Source organism: Quercus robur, chromosome 8 (assembly GCF_932294415.1).
Source record: "Quercus robur chromosome 8, dhQueRobu3.1, whole genome shotgun sequence".
Taxonomy (NCBI): Eukaryota; Viridiplantae; Streptophyta; class Magnoliopsida; order Fagales; family Fagaceae; genus Quercus; species Quercus robur.
In genome coordinates, this window is record NC_065541.1 from 29834008 (window position 1) to 29843626 (window position 9619).

Below are 9619 nucleotides of genomic sequence, written 5' to 3' on the forward strand. Positions count from 1 at the left end.
CCAACCAATCTAGTAAATTTAGTGATAAAACTCAAATTCTACGTTGAAGTAGGCTGATATAAAAATGTTCTACTTCAATAAACAAATCAAAACCAGATCCAAAATGGAATTTAAAACATTTTTGTACCAACCATAATTTACATTTCAAATTAACTAAAAACAAAGCCAAGGGGGGAAAGAGAGGGAAAAAATTAAACAATTTCCATTGGAGTATATTCGAAGCTCTTTCCAACAATTAGGCCTCGTTTGGGAGGAGGGAATAGAATGGAATGGAATAAAAATAATAATTTTAGAATATTCTTCATTTCCCTTGTTTGGGAGTTTTAATGGAGGGAATAGAAAGCTCATTCCCTTGTTTGAGAGTTTAAGTGGGAATGAATGGAATTGGTAGGAGGGAACACTCATTCCTCTCTATTCCCTTAAAACCTCAAATTTTCATTTCCCTCGAAATTAGGAGGAATGAGAGAGAATGAAATTAGATTTAATGATTTTTTTACTAAAACTCCCAAAATACCTCTATGTATTCAATCATTTATTTTAAAATAGGGGTCTAATAGTAATATTGTCATAAATAATTTCATTCCATTCCCTCCATGTTGTTCCCAAACAAGATTACTTACGTTCCATTCATTTTCATTCATTTCCATTCCTTTATTTTAAAATATCCAATTAAGATTACTTAATTCCATTTCATTCCTTTCCATTCCTTTATGATCATTCCATTCCATTCACTTATGAACTCCCAAACGGAGCCTTAAAATAATGGACTTTTTTTCCTAGAAAATAATAGACTTGACTTCTTTTTTTCTTTCTTTTTTTTGATGAGATAATAGACTTGACTTTGTTTAGTGACTATCACAGGAAAGAGAGGTAAATAAAAATAAAAACATAACATAGCATGGCATAGAATCAACTAGAGCAAATTAAAATAATGGACTTGCACTTCTTTTTAAATTGGTGATTTCAATACAAAAACCATAACATCGGTTTGTATGTTCAAATAATATGAGAGAAAAACTAGGAATTTTCTTCTTCTTTCACCCCTTCTTTTTACCCACAAATTTTTCAACACGACAATTGTGGGTGCTTTTTATGTTAAAGGGTTGAGGCCCGTTTTGCTATTCTCAAGCCCATTCTGCAGTGGATTGGAGAGTTGAGTCTAACCTACTATTCTAGTAGGACCTTGCTAAGGGCCAATTTATGCACAAGCCTAACATCCCAAAGGTAAAGACGACGAATATTAACAAAGATATGTATATTAATTGGCAAGCATTAGTACACATTTTGCAAATTTAAAAGTAAATGTCTTATAGCAAAAATGTTAGTTATAGCATGTAAGTTGGTTGCAGCAAAAAGGTCAGTCAACAGGATAACTAGTGCGGTCAATACAGCAGAAAGTTAAACAATACAATGAAGTTTAAGAATGCTATAGCAGAATGTAAAATGATGGATCTTCTCATAACAAGTGAATTGAAAAGGAACTCAAACCCCAACTTGAACAACTTTGCTATTGGGTTATACCATCAAGGTTGTGCATTTTGGGGAATGGGCCTAGATGGCTACTTATTGCTGCTTCTAGAATTTCAAAGAATGGGTTTTCTTAAAGAGGAGGGAAAAAATAACCTATCAATGCATACCTTTCTAATGTGTTTTCTCTCTTTCCTTTTTACTTCACCTTTTCCTTTCTCTCTATTGTTTATGTTTTCAATTCTCTTTGTTTTCTAGCCCTGGTTGCTATCCCATTTACATTACGACTACTATTTCTATTTATACTAGGCTATCCCATATGGGATTTCTCCCTTTTATCCCTATGGCTCAGCAACCATTTTTGTTTGGTTATTCGACCACCACCAACTCTGGGCATGCCTAGTACCTTCTCTCCCTTCCACTACCCATTCCATGGCAAGTTCCGATTCGTTTGGTTCTGTTGTGAGCCCTTCCCTCTCCCTTGGATGGACAAGGCCATAGGTCTTTCACTACCTACCTCTCTAGCATGCATCAAATAGTCCCAGCCACTTACTACCTATTTTTGGGCAAAGGTGCCATCCCAACAAAGCATCTCCCAAAAGAGGTCCTGGCTGGAAACCTGAAATAGGTCATTTTCCCCTTCTGCCAAACCACACCATCTGTAAATCTCTTGACTGAGGGCCCACCACCCATGCATTGGTTGGGTACAAGTTAGTGGTATTTCGACCATAGCATGGTTGCTCCACTACTCTCTGTTTCTTTTTGTTTTCTTTCTTTCCCACGTTTTTGCCATTCAACTTTGTTTCATTATACTCTGTGTCCTTTCTGCCCGTGCTTATCCTTTATGGAAGGATGGCGTGGGCTTCTCGGGTTTACCATACTTTTGTCTCTTCATGGGCCCATAGGCTTGTCTGTTGCCATTTCCTATCGAGTTGGCCTATTGGGCCTTGTTTCCTTCTTTCTTTCTTTTCGGGGTTTTGCGGCCCATTATTTCTTTGTTTTACTTTTGTCATTTCTTGGGCCTATCTACTGTTATTTTCTACCAATCTGGCCCATTAGGCCTTATCTCTTTCTTTTTGAGCTTTTGTGGCCCATTCTCTCTTACCATTGCTTACCAATCTCTTTCCTCTATTTCTTCTTTGCTCGTTATTAGGCTTTTTGGCTGTTGGGCCCCTTTTATTAGAAACGAGTATCAACAACAACAAACTCAACATTGCCAATGTGAATAGAGATTGAATTTATATAGAAGATATAGAAAAGAAATAATGCAAATTCAATTAGGGCAAATCAATAAGAGATTCAATGCTAATTACAATCAAATCATAGCAATACATCCTCCTATGTTTGTGCTTGAGATCTTTCCATTCTTATAGAAATTGACTTTTGATTGTTTGGCTGATCTTCTGGTTGTATCTTATTATTATGAAGCATTTTAAAGCTGTGAGGTTTATGTGACCAAAACCGACAATATCATGCCAGTGATGGGTCAAGGCGTTACAACTAACAAGGCTTGTCTTGTTCTCAACTGCAAGCAGTAGCTCCAACCATGCTTCAACAACTTGAACAATTTATGCAGCTTCAGCTATTGAGCCATACAATAATAGCAACTCACATACACAACAGCAAATATAGCAATGGCATCCATTAGCAACCAGCAGCATACACAGCCACAACAAAAATACAATAGTATATCATCCAATATAGCCCAGTGTACACGACCCTAACACATATACATATAGCATTTTGACACTAGAATATTACTAATAAAGCACATCAAATATCCTAACAAATGAATACTATTTAATTAGAAGGACAAAGTTTAGCTACAAAATAGGTTGTAACTTAAGGCTACAACCTTATTTAATAAAATAAACATTACTACATATTTTGAAAATTTAACCGTTGAATTGCATATTATTTACGCTCTTAATACGCATGTCTAATTTTGTGTCAATCAAATATTATTTATTATATAATTTATAAGTTTATATTTTATGCATAATTTTAAATCACAAAAATTTACAATTTAAAAAATTTATTGATGACATAACTATTGTTCTTTAATTTGCTATAAATTTTGCAAACATAGAGGATATAAGAAGATTATGTAATCTAATGGTGAATTTGTCAAAATTTACCTTCATTAAAAAGATATTGAATAAGGTTGTAGGGTAAAATTACAACCAATTTTGTAGATAAAGTCGTTATTAAAATGCTAATTATTTTGAGACCCTTTTCGCAATAAAAGATCGCTTGGTGCTCTTGTGACCAATTTTTTAATGCATAAGTAGTTTACTTCTTCTTTTTCTCTTTTTTTTTTTTTTTTTTTTCTTTTCCTTTTAAGTTACCAATGATTCATTAAGAATATAGATTGAAACAATTAAAAAAATACAAAGTTTTAATTAAAACTTTTTAAATTGTTTAATTTAAAATTACTCCCAAATTATAGGGTTAATTACAGAATTTAGTAGTTTCTTTTCCTTTCCACATACTTAAATTTTTCACAGTAAAAGATAAGGTTTAAAGAGTCAAATAACCATGTCACATAACCATTACCTGCGTAACATTCTTAGAGGATGAATCTTCCCATTTTTTTTATCAAATGTTATGTTAAATTAAAACGAATGTAAACAAGTTTATGGGTTTAATGAAACAATAACTAGCCGTGAGCCTTATTTTATGCTACCATCAAACCACAAAAATTACATGTGTTAAGCCAAGGCCATGAATGTAGAAAAACTGCCAAGATGTCAGCTTAAGAGAGCTGCTCCCATGCTGATTTAGCTGGTATTGCGTAATTTAATGCACCACAGTGCTGTTTCTCAAAAAAAAAAAAAAAAAAGACCTGCTCCCATGCTTGGCCCGATCAGGTCGAGTTGTACCCTTGTGAGCACTTGGGCTAAATGCTACCATGTTGCCTGCAATTGTAAGGCTCTCTTATTAAATTCAGTAGTGAGTAATTTATGGTGACAACGTAGCTTGAACGTCTACAGTACGCCATGGTGATTACCTAGCATACTTTATAAGCAAGAAAAAGACTGAAAAACTATCCCCAGTAGATAGAGAATTTGAAGCCAGTATCAGTTTATCTTGGGTTAATACTTTAGAAACTTACAAAATTTGCTATAGAATTAGATATTATACTACAACTAGCTACAAAAACTAACATTTGAAAGTACACTTGCTTTAACCACAATGTGTAATCATATTTAGTATATGATTTGTTTATATTTTATTTCCATATAAGTAAATGAGGAAGAAAAATATTAGTAACTAGTCGCTAACCCGTGCGATGCACGGGAAAGCTAGTGTATAAAGATGTAAGCTATTCTTTTTCTCTTCCTCTTTGCTTGTACATTAGGATTCCACTTTTATAGATTCCTATCTTTGATATGAAATATTAATCTTGATATGAAACATTAACTTACATAATAAAAAATAGAAATCAAACATAAGTTTAAAATAAAATGAAGAATTAAATCTTTAACATCCTCAATTATCCATAAAATGTATGAAACACAAATTTAAAGAACTACTTAATCAATATTTAAAATAAATTGAAAGACAACTTTAAAGCGTTTTTTGTATTTTCTTCCTTTGTTGCTTCGTAATAGTCACTGAATATGTCCTTTAGTTTTCCTTGAGTACAAATGTTAGTGTGAGTTGCACATTGCTCTTGAATTCTATACCTGATAAGAGAAATGAAATATATAATGTTAATATCATATTAGTTATTGTGTATTTTAATATAAAAAGTAAACATTTTCATTTTGTATACCTTGGGATTGGGAAGCATGCCTTTTTGTTGCAATTGTCGCACCATAAAAATTCATCTCTTGATTTTACCTTTTTACGACATACTTTGCAACAGATAATATACCAACCAGAATTATCTATCTTAATGTTTATAATCTTTTCCTAACAGGTAAAGATAGTTTCCTAGAAATTGAATTTGATATCAATCAATTCATAATTTTATAGTTAATTTTTGTAAAAGCAGGTCTATATTGTTCAAGGTTTTCTTTTTTCTTACCTCATTACCAGAGTCCCACATAACTTTTGTTATTTCACTTATGGTTCTTCTATTGATGTTCATCTCTTCTTGAATTGTCACTTGTGCTTTGAATTGCTTTGGCATTTGTACTATTGGTTGGTTATTTTCCACCAGCCTATTATATTACATAAAGATATTAGACATAGTATTGTTGACAATAAGTTATACTCTCCTACAATGCACGGGATTCATTAAAAAAAAACAATTATCTATATATAAACTTATATCTATGGTACAATAATGAATACTATGATGTATATATGACATTGTACAATTTAACATTCAGCTTGAAATGCAGTGGCCCTTTCTTTCTTCCAATGTAAACGCATTGCATCTCAGGGCTAGCAGAGCCAATTAAACTGACCTTATTAAACACTTTCGTACCATCACAAAAAGGCCATTCATAAATAAAATGTAATGGTCAACGTTGAAATTGAAAAGATGAACCGGAGAATTGAGATTGTTAATTTCAGGCCCATCAAGGGACCCTCCTATCACATGTAATTGTTGGACACTTCTTAAGCAAGGAGGGTATGGACAATGCACAGAACACATGACATTACAACTTCAATATTTATAGATTCAATTTATTTACAGAGGATCCATTGTCTCTTGAAGAATTGAAGTGCTAGCTAGAAGTTAGGTTAGCTACCTCTCATTTTAATCTAAGATTTTCGTAGGTCATTTATGGCATGCAACAAAGGGCTCATGCAACTACAGTAGGATTTGAATTTAGATCAAATATTCATACTTATAACAGTAGAATAATAACGATCTGTCAGCCATCAATATCACAAAGTTTGTGCTGGATATTTAGTTAGATTTCCCAGCAAATAGAAATGAAAGACAATATGTTTAAAACAGGGCATTCCCATCACAATTAGAAACCTAAAATAAACTTAAAATCTCAAGTAACCAGCACCCAATCATGCAAAAATTACAATAAGAATTCAGACATTGGCAGCCATACATGAACCCAAATAAGAATTCACAAAATTAAATCCAATAACCCAATTATTGGAAGCACCTATCCAGAGCTACACGCCGTAGTTATAATGATATCACAAATGTGTGAAGACTAAATTACCAGAGCCAGCCGGGTATATTATATGTAAAACGGTACTTGTGTTCTGATATTTTCATACCCTAACACTATTTACTACTAATATTTTATATGGCAAATACTTCTAATATAAAATAAACTTCAAAATCCAAATAGAGCCACAATATTGCATATACAGTTTAGATTAAACTTAATAAACCGATAATGATATAAAAAAGACTCCCACAGATACACACAGTCTACTCCAACCCTGCCCCAAACAAAAAATCTACAGGGAATTCAATAATCAAATAGAAAATAATAAATTGAATCTGAGTTTCCAGTCAGTTATACAACTTCTTAATTGGAGGCTTACATAATAATTCAGCCAAAATACTTTGTATTTCAAACAATATCTTATAGGAATTAAGAAACTCCAACCAAGGCTACTAATAATAACAAAAAAAATAAATAAATAAATAAAGAAAAATACAAATCTCCAACCAAATAGAAAAAGGAATTAAAATACAAAATAAGAAAATGTGAGAACCTGAGAGGACCATCATGGAGCAGCATTGAAGTTTTATAGGTCAAACCACATACTGAGTAACCCCTTCCTGAAATTTGATATATATTAGAACCACAAACAAAGCCAAACTACAGGTTTACAAATATGCTCATACTCAACTACTTTAAATTTCAAATTCACAAATAATAATAAAATTATCCAACCAAATTCAAAATTATAAACTACAAAATACAATCAACTCTAGAATACAAACCAAATTAAGAATTAATTATAAAGCAAAAAATAAAAATTTCATCAACACATTTTTAATTCCCTATTACGCCAAATAATTATTCAACCAAACAGACGATTAAGCTAAGGTAAATCGGATATGCTAAAAAAACGTAAATAGCAAATAAAGCAAAACTTGAAGATAAAGCAAAACCTGTAGGATTGTTGATAGATTTTGAGGGTTGGGAGGCTCTTCAATACTATCTCCACTACGAAACCCATTCATATCCACAATATTTTCTTACAAAACTTGTAGAATTTAATTTTCTATTAGTGTTTCCCTGACTTCAACAAAAAAGAATAGAGAGGAAAAAAGGGTTAGGAATTGAAATCCCTAAATTGACAGAAAACCTAATTGAAGACAGTAGGAAAAGAGATTAGTCATAGATTAATTGAGAAATACCCAGAGAGAACGGCCGGGTCGGAGATTGAAAACGTTGGCACCCATGGTTGAGCTTGGGTCTGCGTTTGAGAGAGGAACACCCATGGTCGTGCTTGGGTCAGCGTTTGACAGAGGATAGATAACAATCTTTTGCTTGATTTGTTGTTTCTTCGTTGATTCTTTAGTCTACTAGCAAAATAGGTTTGTTTAAGGAGTTTTAATGGGTTTGCTTTTGGGGAAGAAAGAGAGGTTTTTTAATTAGGTTTGTTTCAAGAGTTCTATCGGGTTTGCCTTTGGGGAAGAAAGATAGGTTTTTTAATTAGTTTATTAATTTTAAAATCAAGTCTCATATTGTGTCCTGATCAACATGAAGCTACGGTACAATACCTGATCAACTTGAAGCCATGGCCCACTATTAGATAATTAATTAATAGTTTATTAATTATTTTTTTTATTAAAAAAATATAAATAAAAAATGTTGATGTGGAAAATTGTGGAAAGAGTAGAGGCTTCGGTTTTATATATATATATAGACTATAAAAGCTGAGTATAGGGGGTAGGGATGACAATTTTTATCCATATCCATGAACCCGCCCATTACCCACCTTATTTGGATAAGTCTTAACCCAACCCATTTGAGTATTTGGGTTAAATGGATAAATACCCATTTGGTTATTTAATTAGATGGGTCTAAATGGATAAATCCACTGATACCCACTAAACCCATCTAAAATTTAAAATTAAATAAACCCACTAATACCCATTACACCATTCTAAAATCTAAAATTAAATAAACAATATAACCTCTATATTTCTAAGCCCAAACATTCGGCCCTTAGTTTTACTCTCCCTAAGATTTTCTCAGTAACCAAACACTTTCCCAAACACTTTAACAGAAAAGAAATCCCAAACCCAGCGTGAAATTCTCAAACGACGGAAACCCTGCTCAGCCTCAACCTCCTTAGACAAAACCCTCATCATCTGGTCTACCCAAACCCTGACTCCTCCACCGCATCACTGGCTACTCCGAGGGCATCTCCGACCTCACTTGGTCCTTTGACTCCCACTACATTTGCTCTGCCTTCGACGACCACACTTTCCGCATCTGGGACACACGCGCCTCCACCAACGACTCCTCCTACGACAAGACCCTAAAGGGCCACTCCAATTTGGTCTTTTGTGTGAACTTTAGCCCCCAATCGAATCTGATAATGTCTGGGTCTTTCGACGAAACGGTGCATGTTTGGGAGGTGAAGACTAGGAAGTGTTTGCATGTGATCAAGGCGCATTCTATGCCTATTACGTCTATGCATTTCAATCGAGATGGGTCGTTAATTGTATCAGCAAGTCACGATGGGAGTTGTAAGATTTGGGATTCGTCTAAGGGTACGCTTTTGAAAACACTTATTGATGAGAAAGTTTTAAGAAAATTAGGGAAAAACTGTATTTTAGAGTTTAGACTAAAGTTTAAGTTAGTTCTATGAGTATTTGTTTGTTTGCTTAAAAGTTTGTTTGTTTGCTTAAAAGATTGTTTGATTAGCTAGGTATTGGTCTGAGTGAGGAGAAGTTCTGTTTGGTTTGTGAGAAAGTTTAGGGAAATAAATGAAAATGAAGTGGTTGATGTTGTTATAAAGCTAAAAGATTTTAATCCAATTTTCAAGGGTCCTGTTTGGTTTATGAGAAATTTTGTAGTTGCTAACTTAAAGGGAAAATCCAGTAACAAGTTATTTATTTATTTGGGTTATATTGGGTTAAATGGGCGGGTTACTAATTAAATGGGTTGGGTGGGTAATGGATAATTAATTTATATATAAACGGGTCATAAACGGATAAATGGGTAATTATACACCCAACCCATTTATGACTCAACCCGCC

At 33.3% G+C, this 9619-nt stretch overlaps 1 long non-coding RNA gene and 1 pseudogene across 1 annotated transcript; one reads left to right on the forward strand and one right to left on the reverse strand.

Annotated features, from left to right (window-relative positions):
• Positions 1-4923: 4923 nt before the first annotated feature.
• On the reverse strand, positions 4924-8026 carry LOC126695160 (uncharacterized). Its single transcript, XR_007645982.1, has 5 exons — positions 7766-8026; positions 7517-7647; positions 7114-7180; positions 5501-5636; positions 4924-5156 (listed from the first exon to the last, which is right to left on the reverse strand). It is a non-coding gene; the product is annotated as an uncharacterized LOC126695160 (long non-coding RNA).
• An 85-nt stretch (positions 8027-8111) lies between these two features.
• LOC126696121 (COMPASS-like H3K4 histone methylase component WDR5B) lies at positions 8112-9228 on the forward strand (annotated as a pseudogene).
• Positions 9229-9619: the final 391 nt, after the last annotated feature.